The sequence below is a fragment of the Mustela lutreola genome, chromosome 1, assembly GCF_030435805.1.
Source record: "Mustela lutreola isolate mMusLut2 chromosome 1, mMusLut2.pri, whole genome shotgun sequence".
Classification (NCBI taxonomy): Eukaryota; Metazoa; Chordata; class Mammalia; order Carnivora; family Mustelidae; genus Mustela; species Mustela lutreola.
Genome location: NC_081290.1, coordinates 221,845,799 through 221,862,553, shown reverse-complemented (window position 1 = coordinate 221,862,553; position 16,755 = coordinate 221,845,799). Strand labels below are relative to the sequence as shown.

The 16,755-nt window shown below is 37.8% G+C and overlaps 1 protein-coding gene across 19 annotated transcripts in view; it reads right to left on the bottom strand.

Moving 5' to 3' along the window:
- The window catches only part of DLG2 (discs large MAGUK scaffold protein 2), a 1,588,988-nt gene that overhangs the window by 592,837 nt on the left and 979,396 nt on the right, over nucleotides 1–16,755 (bottom strand). The window lies entirely within an intron of this gene.

Sequence of the window (16,755 nt, the reverse complement as noted above, 5' to 3'; positions counted from 1 at the left end):
TACACCTAGGTAGTGTTTATAATTATCCATTTAAAAAGACTAAATAATATTTCATCAAGGTTATATCCTATTATTTATTTAACCAGTCCTCTATCACTGGATATTTAATTTCACTATAACCAAGATAGCTTACTAAATTTACAACTACTTGATTAATTCCTGCTCTTGGATAAAAAGAAATGAAGACTAAGAATTTAGTAGCTAATCCAGAAAAATTAATTAAGACACTGTCAGAAAAGTTCAGTGTCAAGATCAGCTATAACTTGACAGTTCTATCACTACAAATGTATGGTAACATTTAGCAATTTTTATTGACTAAATAATAAAAATTCCAGAAGGCTGATTTCACAATTATACATTTATGTTGAAAAGTTGAAATTAATAATTCAACCATAACAACTAAAATCCCATGCCTTTATACTTCTGACATTTCTCTAATTCTGTTTTTCTTTGAAAAAATGCAATGTTCACTGAACAGAGATATTACTCAGTAGCAGTCATGCAATCATAAACTTATTTAATATTTGTTACACACCAGCACTGTGCCTGGCACTGGACTAAATTCTGGGAAATACAGCAGAGAATATGTCAGTTGATGAGGCACAAGAAGAGAAAGTACAGAGTGCAGGAGTGGCGGACGGAGGAAGGAAGCATAGGGAGTTTTCCAGAAGGTGAAAAGCACTTAGTTACTCTTAAGAGGGTCAGGATGGGAATGGGGAGGCAGACAGAATATTTCAGTCTAAGGAAGAACACATGTAAAATCCCTGAGGTGAGAAAGGGTATGCCACGTCCAAGACATAGACAGGAAGGCTTGAATTAAGAAAGCAAAATGAACTGGATGAGATAAATATTTACCATGAGTTCAAGAGAACCTATTCTTGGCTTTAAGTACCTACTGACACCAGATGACTCTACCGGTATGGCTGAGTAGCTACTAAGGGTAAGGCTACAGGGAACAAGAGCAGATGATTTTTCCCTTCACGGAATTCAAGGAAGAGCAGAAAAGGCGGTGATATTGGGCATCTGGTAATCAATACATTTTCACTGTAACATCAACTACATTGTCAGGACAGCATTAAGATGACTTACAAGGCAGTTTCTCTATGATCTAGAGATCCTTTGGAAGATCCTTTTGGAAGGAAAGAATGGGAAGATGAGTATCCTCATTGTAATTTGGGTCTAGTTCCATGAATATCAACTGGAGTATACTGGTCTTACTAGAGTTGGCCCCTTGGATAATCATTTCCTGCATAAGGGGGTAGGGAAAGAGGCAAGCACAGGCTGGGAAGTACACAAATGCTTTCTCCTGACAATATCAATAGTTTTGGAGAGGGCACTCAAAACTTTGCCATTTGCAAAACATATTCATTCTCTAGCTCTTACCCTTATCATCTTCATTTCTAGTTTTGCACTTTTACCCCCAGGAGTACTCAGCTGAGCTGCTGGCTCTTTTCCTGCACAGCTGACACCATGACTTGTCTCTTGGCCTTTGCTCATGCTGCTTTCTCTACCAGAAACTTTCTACTACTCCTTTGCCTGGCCCACTTCTACCTATTATCCAAGATAAAGCTCAGAAGGCAAGTGCTACAGAAAATATTAAAAGATCACAACTCCATTTCTCTGGGTAATTCAATCCTCTCTTAAGTCTTTAAAGATTTCTGTGTTTATCTATGCCATGCACTGTACTATTTTGAGTTTATATATTTCTGAGTCTGTCTTTCCTTTAAAGTAAGGAAACTGTGTAGTATTCACCTTTGTTCTTGGTACTTTCTCTGGCACACAGTACTGTTCAGTAAATAACTGACGAATGAATGAACAAACAAACCTACTGAGAATATTCAATATCTAAAGGGAAGACACAGAAAGGACACAGTAAAAGCCCACAATGTGTTCAGAAATCTAATATACAAGTAGAAGCCTTTTTGTTCAGTGTTCTGCAAGAATAAAAATGGAAAGCTCAGGTATTTGAATTGTGGCTTAGCTGAAGGATGACTGATGAGACAAAACTGTCCAAACTGGGGGGATAGGCCGCTCTGGAAGGGAAGGAGGAAGGTTCACTCATAGAGCAGCTGCTTTGTTGCTGGACGTGAGGGACCTGAGTATTTCTGGGGAGGTTAAACTGCACAACTTCAAAGGATTCTTCTGGATCTTTGGCTAGATTTGTAGGAAACCTATTGTTGCAAACAAAGAAAAAGGGACGTGCAGCGGTAGAAGTAGATCACCATTGCATTTTTAAAGCTTATCCTGTGAATCAACAGATCTTTGAAGGGATAGCTTTTGATGACAGTCTAGCAACCAGTACTGTTTTTAGAATTGACCCTGATAAGGAGATCTGGTGGCCTTTGGATCCTAACACACATTCTCCTACCCTCAAATCTACTCTGAGGGAAAAGAAAGAATGGATCAGGAAATCCGTAATGAACAGTGGTAGGTAGAGGCAGAGTGTAACTAGACCTGTGTTTCCAGTCTCACGGATTTCCAAAAGCAAATTTTGTGTTTCATTTAAAACCAGCTGGGCCTGGCCGGTCACCACGATTCTTTAGAGGATGTTCACGTGACTTCAGTTAAGGACGTTATTTAAAGTGTTTTCCTGTCTCTCCTTATTGTTGTCTCCCAGCCGTCCCTTTCAGGTCTTTACTACCAGCCAGCAGCATTCAGTGGAGAGAGGGACAGATAACAAGCAACAGTGAAATTACTGCCTGCTGTTCTCCACAGCTGAGTCACTCCAGTCCCCTGACAATCATCGCGGAGCCAGCCAGCTGCAGGGCCAGACCCCAGAACCTCTCAGTTCCAAGTGGCGATCTCTCCATGTGAATAGGCAGACCCCTGGCTGACACCCTTAGATCCTGGGAATTGTGGCTAATTAACCGAGTGTTGATACTTGACCCAGTCCATGGCAACTGTGAGGTGCCATGCTTGTGAGGGCAGTCCCTGAACAGGGCTCTGGGTAGCTGCCGTTCCCCTGCAGCTGGGTACATTCCATGACTGACGAATGTGGCTGGCATGAACCATTCTTTCTCCTGGTTCCTAATCCTCCACATTTGCTGATTCTCCCCCAAGAGCAAAGTCTGCTGCCTAGTCAAATGGCACTTTCTTTTTCCTGTACTATATTCTATCTCTTCTAAGAAAAAGAATCAACTGAAAGCAAAGACACTTTACTGATGGTTGCAAATATAAATATAATATTCTGAGAAAAGTTCCTCTTTCATTCAAAGTGTTTCTCTAAATGAAAATTATTCCCAGGGCACCTTGGTGGCTCAGTGGGTTAAAGCCTCTGCCTTCAGCTCAGGTCATGACCCCAGCATCCCGGGATGGATCCCGCATCCGGCTCTCTGCTCAGCAGGGAGCCTGCTTCCCCTCCTCTCTCTCTCTGCCTCTCTGCCTACTTGTGATCTCTGTCTGTCAAATAAATAAATAAAATCTTAAAAATCTTAAAAGAAGAAAAGAAAATTACCCCCAAAAGAACATAAAATATCATAACCATAAGCATGAATTTAAAAATATTTATTTATTTGAGAGAGATAGAGAGCTTGAGCAGGGGGAGGGTCAGAGGGTGAGGAAGAGAGAGGAAAGCAGACTCCCTGCTGAGTGCAGAGCCCAAAGTGGGGCTCAATTCCATGACCCTGAGATCATGACCCAAGCCCTAGCCAAGAGATGGATGCTTAACGCACTGAGCTACCCAGGCACCCCTATAGAATTTTCTATTTATAAGGAATTTCTTTGATTTTTTTTTTAGAAGTTCTTATTTTAAAGTATTGTTTAATCTAGTAATTCAATTCTAAGAATTCATTGTGAAGAAATATTCAGAGATATGTACAAAGATTTGTGTTCAAGTCTTTATCACAGTATTATGTTTTTAATGTTAAAACCAAAACAAAACAAAAAATTGAAAGAACAACTCCCAACTGGAAATAAACATTCAAATGATGGAGAAATGGTTAAAAACACTGTAGTACATCTATCTGAATGTGGACTATTTTGGAGCTATTAAAATTATAGTGATAATGACAACAGGAAATGCTCATTATGTAAATGTGAGAGAAAAAAAAGTATATGGAATTTTAATTATAGTATGATCACCACTGAAATATTAAAAGCAAATGATTTATTTTTAATGAGAAAATTATTAACCACTAATTAGTAACAGTAAAAATGTTTAATAAGTCAAAATAAGAGGGAGACTTTTTAAAAAAATTATAAAGTTCTTAATAAAACAAAAAAATATCAAAATACTAAAAATTTTCTCAAGAACACTAACATTTATTGCATATTTATTCTGAACTAAACATGACCTAAATATTTTTTAATTCCCCATTCAGTAGATACTATTTCCTCCTTTTTATATGTTAAAAAACAAAAAACAAACAAATAAAAAACCCTGAGGCTGTGAAGAGTGAAGTAGCAGCTTAACACAGAAAACAAGTGAACAGCGGATTTCAGATTCAAATCAAATTCATTTGGCTTCAAATATTATTTTCTTTCCATTATATCACATTGCCTTTCCTGGGTTGAAAAATAATTTGATGGTGGATACATAATAAAAATGATCATACTAACAAACCAGTATTTTGGATTTTTGAAAAAAGTCTAAACTACTTCTATCAGTATCTGAAAATATTCAAAACAAATTCTTTTTACTTTTTGGTGGGGGGGGGGCAGGGTTTGAACTCACAACCCTGAGATGAAGACCTGAGCTGAGAGAGAGTCTGATGCTTACCTGACTGTGCTACCTGGGCACCCTAGAAAATTTCTGATGGAAAATTTTCAAAATTTCATGGAAATTTGGGGCCATTTAGACCTGGTTTTGAGTGTCAGCTTTGTACTTATTAGCTATTTGACATTGGCTAAGTTTTCATCTTTGAGTCTAGTTTCTTCATCTGTAATATGTAGATAATACCTACTTCACAGTAGCATTACATCAAGTGTCTGCCTTTGGCTCAGATCATGATCCCAAGGTCCTGGGTTCGAGCCCCGCATCCGGCTCCCTGCTTGGCGGGAAGCCTTCTCCTCCCTCTCCCACTGCCCCTGCTTGAGTTCCCTCTGTCACTGTCTCTCTCTCTGTCAAATGAATAAATAAAATCTTAACAAAAAAAAAAAGATAATTTAGTTAAAAATTCTGAATGTGGGGAAAGGGATATTTAGAAAGGGATGTTTAGTCCTAAAAAATGTTAGATAAATAAAGGCTAGATAAAGACTCAAACTCTTCTAAGCTTTAACAGTCATGTCCTGTTTTGAGTAATATTGAAATTTTATATATCCTGTTGCCAACTCCAGGAGTCCTATATACCTCCCTCATTCCAGGAGGAACTATATGCTCCTTTAACTCTCTGCCAAGAATCATCAATATATAGGTCTATTTTCTGCACAGCTGCTCCAGCAATGATATTAATTTTTATTTAGTATTACTTATACTGCAAAATTATATGCATATTGTTTTCGGATATATCATCATGCCTCAGTCTCCCATCTGTAAGTTTCTGATAGACCCCCCGACTGAAAATTACTAGTGCAAAATTTGACTAGTGATTAGCACACAGAATAGTGAACAAGATGAGTAGACAGAAGGAAGATATGAAAAAAGTCTAAAACAGACAACAGCAAATTAAAGGAATCCTCTATGTGGCAGGAGAAAAATGTCACTTGATAGGTCCATTGGTTAGCAAATAATCTTCTAAATTGTCTTGGAAGATATTTTATTTTAGGCAGTAAATCTGGAATGGTACAAAGGATAAAAAGATGTCTTTTTTCATAGACATTACTTGTTGAAAATCATTCAAAGTCTTTCTCACATCCACATTCTATAGCATACTGCAATATCAAAAGATGAATACCCACAGGCCTATTATTATAATATAAAGATATGAATATAATTCAGACATTTCTAACTACTCTTGCTTGCAGTTATCTTCATAAAAATTTTCCTCCTAGAAATGTTTTAAGACGTTATCCAATAATCCATGTATTTTTGAATAACATTCTTAGTCTAGGGATAAGAGATGCCTGTTTCCACTTACTTAGAAGTTCTAGAAGTTGTATTTAGGATTTGCTCCTGAGGAGCCACTAGGAGGTCAGTGTTTGGGGACTGGTAAATGGAGGAAAGTGTTGTCAAGGTTTGGGGGGCTGTGGAGAGGAAGCAGCAGGAAAGAGAATGCTAGTTTACAATAGGCCAAAGAACACATGATAAGTAAATGGTTATAGTGTGAAGGTAGATTACTGTTTTTGTGAAACAGTTTTATTCTTAGAAGAGACACATGGTAGTGGCTGATGGAGAGGAGGCAGGAGTAGGGAAAAGATTTTAGAGTGTGGCAGGGAGAGGACTCAAGCATGTCTGTGGGCCAAGGGAAAGAAGCTCCTGGAAAGGCAGAATGAAGATACAAAAGAGAAAAGGTGTCCATGGGAAGCAAAGTCCTGAAGAAGGAGGAGTGAGAATAGGGTCTAGAGTCTGGATTTCTGAGCGCCTACTGTACATGTGGTATAACCACATGAAGGAATACGATGGTATTATGAGATGAATATATCTTTACAATACACATTTAGGTAAAGAAAGGCGAATACAATATAAGATTTACATTTATAATATATAGGCATAGAAAAGTTTGAAAGTATATTCACCAATATACTAAAGTTACTTTCAATGGATTTCAGAATTATAGATCTTTTTATTTTTGTCATTTTAAGCAAGTCAATCTTTAATTTTCCTTATAAATATGTCTCCCTATAAACACACACACATACATTATACTTACAAAACATGTTTAACAAAGAACAAATGGCAGTTTGTTTTTCTAAGATAGCATACCTCAGCCTTAGGTGGGAAGGGCGATATTTTTCTATTTGGGATAAGAATGATCAAATTACTACAAAGTTAGAATGTTATTTTAAGGCAGAAGGAGTTACAGGATTATTTTCAGGTACAGGAGAAAAAAGCTGAAGGAGTTCTTAACTGATAGTGTCTTTGTCTTACACATTTAGATGTCAGGACACCAAAGGGAAGTCTAGAATGAATTTGGAGACTTATGTAAAGCAGTAAAGGATTGGAATTGCACCTGTGAGGCAAGAGAGACACCTTAGAATCAGTAGAGGTCTGCTGAGCAGCACTGAGATGGGCCATCATCAGCCTGTTTTTTTTTTTTTTTTCCAAGATTTATTTATTTATTTGACAGAGAGATCACAAGTAGACAGAGAGGCAGGCAGAGAGAGAGAGAAGCAGGCTCCCTGCTGAGCAGAGAGCCCGACATGGGACTCGATCACAGGACCCCGAGATCATGACCTGAGCTGAAGGCAGCAGCTTAACCCACTGAGCCACCCAGGCGCCCCCATCATCAGCATGGTTATAGGATTTTCTCCCACAGCGCTTAGTAATCATGAACAATGAGAAGGAAAGGTATGGTTGCTTTAGGGCTGAAGTTTGAAAATCAAATGTGGCTAACTCTCAAAGGAATGAGGAATGCAAATCAGAAAGGATAAAAAAGGAAGAGAAGCCAGGAATATGTGCAGCCTGGAAGAACAGAAGTGGGTAAAAAGATTGAGATCATGACAAGGTCAAAGTACAGATTCATGGAGAACAGAGCATGGAAGAGGGACTAGCAGGCTGTGGACACTGGGATTTCTGGGCTCAAGATTTCAGGGATGAAGTAGTACTCAGTGATAGTCACATGAGTATAGTAAAGGTTACCTGAATGCATTAAAATGATGATCCAGTCAGAGTCCTTTTTGGCTGACACTGAAGTTTCCTTGGAAGATGGTAACAAAAAGAGAGAAGCTAAGGAGGTCAAAAACGTTTAGTGAAAGTGGGCAAAGATAAGGTTAGGGGTAGAGATAAGAAGAAGGGTAGAATGTGAAGCAGTATGGCAGTTAAAAGAGTTACAAGTAGAGGCACAAGATGTACCAAGTCCTAAGAAGAAGAAAGTGATTGACTTGTTCAAGGAATAAAATGAATCCAGAAGAGCGGTAGACTGATTAGGTAAGGAAGGGGCATGAGGTCAGAGACGGTAGCAAAGGGTCAAACACTGGTGGTGTAAGGTTTGTGTGTCATGAAGATTTAAAACAGGAGAGTAATCTGGTCTGATTTAGTTGAAGATTACACTGGTTGCTTTTTAAAAACATCGGAGAGAGCAAAGGTGAGGACAGGAAGACCAGCGGCAACAGCCCAGGTCAGAAACTGATGGTAGCTGGATCGGCTGGTAGCAATGGGGGTGCCATGATTTGAGACATGACTTGGAGGTGGAACTGACAGGATTTACTGATGGCTAGAATTCTCAAGGAAAGAAAAGAATCAAAGATGGTGCCTACCTGGGCAGAGATGTCCTATGTTATCTCTATATGAGATGTAAAGACTGTGATATGGGTGGAAAAACCAGTTGACAAGAGGTAAATCAAGTTGTAAGTTTGAGAGATATATCAGTATCACTGGAGTGGCAGAAAAAAAAAAAAATACCAAGGTCTTGAGAAAGAATAATGGTAATTGCTAACCCTCAGGGATTGCTTTCTACATGTCAGGCGCTGTACAGAACTTATAGCTCCCTTTTTAATGATAGTTAAGGTACAGGCAAGAGGGCACCTGGGGGGTTCATTCAGTTACTTGTCTGCCTTCTGCTCAGGTCATGATCCCAGTATCCTGTGACTGAGCCCAGCAACAGGATCCCTGCTCAGTGGGGAGCCTACTTCCCACTCTCCTATTCCTCTCCCCCTTTCAATCAGATAAATAAGATACTTTAAAAAAAGATACTGGCAAGAAAATAATGGTGGTAACTGCAAGAGTATTTCCAACAGCTCTGAGGGTACATGCCCTCATGTTTTCTGAAGGCCAGACCCAGGAGTATGGGCTTTCCTGGAGAAACCAGATTTTCGTAATAAGGAATGACATGATAAATGTGATATTTTACCATGACTAATTTGAGGAGGACAGTGTGCAGCCAAAGCAAAAATAGGCTTAGTGGAATGAGTCAGAAATCAAGGAGAGTAATTTGGGACCACATACAATATTTGAACTATGAATTCCCAAGATCTGATTTAGGATGTTGTCAGTGACATTCAACTACAAAACTGCCAAGTGACCTCTCTCTTGTGCCCTGCAATCATATTTAACTGAAATGCCATTAGAAGCCAATATACACTTCTCAACAGCTCCCAACATTGTTTCTCAACCTCTTGATCATGTTTTTCCAATGTAAGTTGGTAACAATGGAGTCCCTCTCTTGCATCCCTATTATGCCATGTATTTCCAATGACATTTCTTCCTGTGTTTTCCGAAAACTTCCAGAACATGTTGTGTATGAAAACTAAGAAAGAAATGGAGAAGCTCATGAGGTACTCTGTTACCCTATCAAGGAATCTGAGACTTATCCTTGATTCTGCCTGTTCATCCGTCCTTATACTTTATTAAGCATGTGTCTTGTTGATTCAACCCCTAAAATATTTTCAGATCCATCCAGCTCCTCTTGACTTCTGCCATCACTGCCCCGGCTTAGAATTTCATTAGTTTTCCTCCTTGTTCTTCGGAATTCCAGCACTAATTCACTTCATTCACATTCATGGAATGAAGTCAAATATGCTCAGAATAACAGATCTCAAGTGCAAATAGCTATGAAGGCCGACAAACTGTACAGGAGGGTATATGTGGCCCCAGGAGAAGTAAAATAACAGAGCCAGAGTGTGGTTAAATGGCAAATGATCTTTGTTCAGGAAATAAAATAAGAAGAAGTGGGGGTTGAGCACATGTATCTTATCTAAAGGGAAGAGACTCTTTAGCTCTTATGAGTGGTTGCCATTCTAGAATGGGGGTCTAAAGTTGGAAGATTGAACTCCCCTCCTTACTGAAGTCAGAAATCAAGTTTTCCTAAGTAAAGTATCATTTTTCAATGTTGGAGAATTATTAAGTTGAAATATATGTACATGGGCTCTTGGTCAGTTATGTTCCCTGTAGTTGGCAACTTGTGAGACACATTCCATGGATGTCCCTCAGGTCAGCAGAGTGACTAAGGAAAATACAACCACAAACCACAGATAAGATCCTAGGGTAACTGTGTGTTGTTGTTTTTTTTTAAAAGCTGCTCACAACATTCTTCTGTATAGCATTATATATCCCTCAGCAGCATGTAAAGAAAAATGCCTTAAAGTAGGTCCTCACTTTCCCCTTCATCCTCCTCTGTATTTTATTATTACACACAGCACATTTTATTGTACTTGTTTACATGTTTATCTTCCCTGCTCTACCGTGAGCATCAACTCAAAGTATCAAAACTGAGTTATTCATTTCCTGTGCCAGAATCATGTAGCAACTATATGTGAAAAGAATTGAATACATTTTTGCACAAACTAAACTGACCCGCTTCCTCTGCCTAGAATACTTCTCTTCTCTTGTTGAATTGCCTTTCACACATCAAAATTCATCTCAAATGCTATCTCACATTTTCTCCAGTTGCTTCAGGGAGATGTTGATTGCCCTTTCCTCTGTGATTCCACATGACTTCATTCATAATGTGAGTAAGACCATAAAGCTATTTATATATGTGTCTCTCTTCCATTAGATTCTTAGCATCTCGAGGACAGGGGCCATACTTTATTTGCATCTGTATTTCTAGCTCTCCATTCAATTCCTGGTGACAGCAACTACTCAATAAATGTTTGCTGAGTTAAACTTAATGGAAGAATACTTGAAATAATTTGTGTGACTAAGCTGATAAGGAAAGGTCAGGGGAAGGGGGTTATTTGGTTTTAATGTAAGAGGTCTAAACGTTGAGTTGCCTAATTCTGCATTTGTTTGAGTACGTACAATGTGCTCAACATTGTGTCAAATTGTACTAACAAAACACCAAAAAGATATGTTCCTTGTTTTCAAGGTGCTTATGGTCTAGTTGGGGAGATTTGCCATATATTCAATAACAGTGTCAGTGTGGCACAATATTTCAAATTAGTCTTTGGCTCTTCTCTTCCTGGACATTGTGAACAATTATGTGCCAAGTTCTGTTGATTCTATCTCTTGAGTACCTCTAATTTTCACCCTTTTATTTTTATCCCTATTGCATCTATCCTACTTAATTTCATTTACCATTTTCCAGGATATTGCATAATGCCAAGAATGATCAGTTTCTATACCCCTTCTTTTGATTCATTGTATTTCAGAAGTTCAATTTACCCATTTTCTCTGCAATCAACATTTTGCATCTACTTTTTTCTATTCCAAATCTTTGAAAACCAAAAACTGTTGACTAAAACAATCTTTTCTTTTCACTCTTTAATGAGGATTTTAAAAATGAGGATTTAAAAAAAAATACTGATTTTTAGGGTTGTCATATATATATAATTTCTAGTGTTTCCTGGCAGTAGTAACTTGCTACTGCCATGTAACTCTCCTTTGAAATGATAACTTAGAAATAATCAACTGTGACTCTGGCTAAACAAGACTTCAACTCATACCCCTAACTCTACTTCTACCAATCTTGGTTAGGGCAAGAAGAATGGTAATAAACAGTTGCTATCCTCTATTCGGCATCACTATCTTGGAATGGATTAAGAAAACAAGCGCTAGAATAATTTCTGATATGTTTAGATCCTAACTCTACCTTATCTTGGCTGTCATCCTGAACAGTTCTCTAAAGATGAAAGATCAAAAGTATTTTTGTAAAAATAAAATATTATTTTCCTTTTTCATTGTGTTTACCTTTGCACTGATGGTGCAAAAGCAATGGTGGGTAAAACCCTTGGAGCCTTAGCACAAATTAAGACAATGGCACCAAAGTCTATTAGTAATAATTGAATTGTTTATTAACCATACACTCACAATGAAAAAAAGTTAGTTTTATTTAACAATATCTTCTATGAAACAGTGCAAGTTATTATTACTAATTTAATTATTTTTATGTAATTTAATTATTTAATTTTTAAAAATCTTGACTTTTGAGTCCATAAGTTTGAAATATTCTACATGATGAAATGAGAGGCATGCCTACTGCACTCTATTGTATGGTTTTCTCAGGATAAAAGAGATTCTGCAATCACTTAAGTTGCAAGCTAAACTGACCACATTTTCATTGGATATCATGTTTACTTGAAAGAATAACTGACTTGTAAACTATGATTATTTAGTCTTGGGTATTTGGAAAAAACTTTTTTGAAAACCAATGAAGTGCATTTGTTTTTTTTCAAGGAAACATCTGAAGGCATTTGTTGTCAATAGTAAAATTTGAGTTTTCAGGCAAATTATAATTTGGAAACCTTGCATCTGTTACCATGAGCATGACAACCTTCTATGACTTAAATACTTTCCTGATGAGATGGGTGGTAATATTAACAAATAAAATTTTTTGATATTGCATAATGAAATATGTCAACATTTCAAAGGTCTGTATAAATATTTTCCAATTAACTAATATATGACATTACAAATCCACGTATGTGGTAAAAGTTCATTTTTTTCAAAAAGGTCCATTTAAAGTATAAGATAGATGCATAAATTTTAGTGTAAGATAGTACAAAAAGTTCACTGAAATAGTTTCAGATTTCACATATTAATTAACCTTTAAAAAATTACCATTTGCCAAATTTTAGTGTAGTGTCCAAGGAGAAGATCTGCAATTATCTGAAAAGGCTATGCAAACATTTCACCTTTTTCCATTCACATATCTGTGAAAAAATCATATTTTCCTCATTTACTTCAATTAAAGCAACATGCATAATAGATTAAACACAGATGAAGATAAAAGAGTTTAGATGTTAGATTAAGCCAGATATAAAAAATGTAAAACATATAAAAATGTAAAATAATGTCATTCTTCTTGCAAATCCTGTTGGCTTTGATAAACATAGCTATTTTTAACAAAAAACTACTTAGGTTTACATGTAATAGGTTTATTATCATTACTTGTAAATTACTTAATACATATTTTTTTAAATCCTCAGTTTTAATTTCTAATCTAATACATATTGAAAGATAAAATGCATATGAACAATATGGAAGACATCATAATCTCAGGAAACAAACTGAGGATTGCTGGAGGGGAGGGGGGTGGGAGGGACAGGGTGGCTGGGTGATGGTTATTGGGGAGGGTGTATGCTATGGTGAGTACTGTGAATTGTGTAAGACTGATGAATCACAGACCTGTACTCCTAAAACAAATAACACATTGTATGTTAATTAAAAAATAGGTAGCTAAAGCACCTTTCAAAAAGTAATCAGTAAATAAGTAAGAAAATAAAATGAGTTTAAGAGAAAAAAAAGGCATCATTAATTTTGAGTGAAAGAGATCCTGAAACTGAAATGTTTATTAAGAATTGCTGTTGTAAAAAGTACGAGATAATTCTCATAAAGAACTTAACGTGGTACACTATAAGGCTCCAAAATTGCCAATAAGCCTATGATACACTGAGTACACAGTAAGTGTTAGCTAGTATTAACAGGCTTCTTGAGACCACCCTGGATTCTCACTGTGAAAGAAGACTCAAAATGAAGTCAGCATTGCTAAGAAAATCACTCAAAATAGAGTCAAAAGGATATTGAGGAAGTATGGCCCATGCAAGTCTCCTGTTTCAATTCTCAAAACACCATCGTTTGACTCTTGTCAATTGTAACTGCACAACCTCCTGAAACTCATCCTCTACCTTGGACGGACACAGAGATCATGAAAAGTCTATTTGCTAAATAACCAATCATGCATTAGATAGTTTAAACTCCACCAGCACCAATCATAATTCTGTCAAAACAAGTTATATAACTTCTTGGGTTTTGCCATTATAAGCCTTTATTCTGCACTCACAAGCAACTTGGAGCACATTTTTGATTTCAGTCGACTCTGTGCCTCCCAGATAAATATGTTGGTTGTTTCACAGCCTCTTTTCCTTGATTGACACATACATTTTTCTCAGTGTGACTAAGTACTTAAGAGGCTGAGAGGCCAACTGCTCAAGGAGGGGAGGGAATAGATGGGTCCATCGTCACTTACTACTTATCAAATTAATAACACTATTTACAACCTCAAGACATAATATAAAGGGCCAACTCCTGAAGTGGAAGGAATTACAACATGATATGCTTTTCTGCAGCTGCCCTGAGATTTTAAAAGCCTGCGCAGGCTACTTGTTTGAAATCTGGAGCACAAGCTCCCCCATGCCTGGTGTCATTTCCCATCTTTATACCAAGCATATCATTAGTCGAAGGCTTCTTAAAGCTATGCTGAAGCCATAGCAAGCATTTTCATTCCATCTGACATATACACGGAGCATTGGCAGTGATAAAGATTTCAGAGCCATTTTTAATTTTATTTATTTTTAGGCAATGCTGTTTGCAGAGTCTGTATCTTTTACTAAAAACAAAACAAACAAAACACCCCCAAAAAACCATCATGTATAGATTTCAGAGCAAGTGGAAATAAGCATTCCTTTGGGTCAGGAGGCCAAAGTCCTCTCAGCCTACATTGTCTCTAATCTCCAAATCTGTTCATCGGTATCCAAACGACCATAACTTCAGGGTGATGCCCATGCAACCTAGATTCAGGAAACAAATATTTCCTCAGAGCAAATAGACTCACAGATGTATGTTGGGAAAGGGGAGGTGCAGGTAGGGAAAGGCAGGCTCTGTGTACTCCTTTGCCCTTGGGGTACTTCTGCTTTTTGTGTACCATTGAGGACTTGGGTTAATATCTACATACTATAGATTTTATAGGGGGCAAAATTATTTTAGGTCTCATGAATACTTGTTTCCTCTTGACTTTCTGTTTCACTTTCCTTCTCTCTCACTAGACTCCAGCCACCACGTCCCCCTTTACGATCCTTCCACCCTAAAGTTTCAAACTCAATTTCATTTCTTCCTTGGGGGTGTTGTGTTTGCTCTCACGTTTCCCTCCATGACTTTTACAGCTTTGTTATTCAGAAGTCAGCTCAAGTGTTACTACTTCAAAGGAGTCTGCCTTTGACCACTAATAAACGCCTCCCCACCCCCACTCTACAGCACTCCCCATCTATCACCCTATTCTCTTCACATCATTTATCACCATCTGAATTTGTTTTGTTTGCTTATTTATTAATTGTCAGACTCTCTCGCTAGAGTGTAAGCTCCAGAAGGCAAGGGTTTTTCCATTGTGTTCACCCCCGTCCTGTATTCTCAGTTCCTAGAACAGAGCCAGGCAAAAGCACAAGCATTCAGGAAATATGTGTTTAAGAAATGAGTAACTCAATCAATCCGACACTGTACTACAGTGGAAAGAGTACAAGTCTTGGAGCTGATACACCTGCTTGATTCCTGACTTTACTTACTAAGTGTGCAACTTTGGGCTGGTTCCTTAATTCCTCTGGGTTTTAGTTTTCTCATTTCAAAACTGTGACAGACAGTTGCAAAGAATGTTTTCCTGTGTAAAAGCATCCAATATTGTTTGACACATAAAAACTGTATCCCGCCCCCCCTCAGCCTGGATACGTACGTGTTACTTGCAGGACAAGTAATGCTTAGGTCCTTGATACCACAGAATTTACCATCTTGTGGGGAAGCAGGATATACAGATATATGATATTGAATGTCAGTATATGTTAAGTGCCAAAGGAATGCCAGAGGGAGAAAAGAAACTTCCATTGGCTTCCTACCACCTAGAGAATAAAGGCCGACTTCATTTAGCATAACACATTTATGGTGCTTCACGATTGGACTCCACCTTGCTTTTCAACCCTCATTTCCCACTGGTGTTTTCTAGCTAAAAGCTATCCTAATCAACTCCACTGTATGTATATGGGCCTGAGAAACCTTGCAGCTTTGTTTGCTGGCTCTCCCACTCCTTACTTGAATTCTGCTGGCCCAGGGCCTGGAGTAATTGTCACCTGCTTCAGGAAGTGACCTCACGTTAACCCAGTCCTCACAACTGGAAGCAATTGGTCCCATTTCTAAGGTCCCAGAGCAGGTGGTTATACCTCTTCTTTATTTATTTATTTATTTATTTATTTATTTATTTATTTAAAAAGATTTTATTTATTTATTTGTCAGAGAGAACGTGAGCGAAAGCGAGCACAGGCAGACAGAGAGGCAGGCAGAGGCAGAGGGAGAAGCAGGCTCCCCGCTTAGCAACTTTCCACTCCCTACTTTGTGTTTGGAATGTATGTGTATTTGTTTTATCTCTCAGCTTCATCTTTAAGAGCAGGTCAGCAATTGTTTCCGGTTTATCTTTGTCATCTCACATCATAGATGTCCCCAAAGTAGTTAGACATAGTGAGATGAATGAATGAATGAATTTAAAATGAAGAAAAAGGAACAAAGTGGGAGACTCAGTTTTCTACTGGGGTCTTTCAGTTTAAGACTGTGCTCTTCCACTTAGATTACGCCCATTTTACAGTATTACAGATTAGGAATGACAAATGGTTTTTATAACTTGTGCCAATCCCAATGGACTGTGAAGTCTTCCTAGAGCACTGAGTTGAAAAGGCTCTTGAGGGATGCCCATGCAGGCGTGGAAATTCCATGCCACACAATTTAGTATGGTGCCCTCACGTATTACCTTCTATTGGCCATCTTGTTTCACAATTTTTACTCTTAACATTTTATTACTTTCATCAGGGTTTTTTGAGAACCAAACCCATGAATAACTCATTTTTCATATCCTATCTTACAAAATGCTGAACACAGTGGTACTCATTAGCTTTTGAATAATGTTCAACCTTCTTGGCCCTGCCCACAAAAGCCCTTTATGATCTGCTCCTGCTTTCTTCTTTTCTCATCTCCCTCCATTCCTCTTCTCTCCCTCTTCTTATAGTATTCTGAATATAACCAAGTCATTT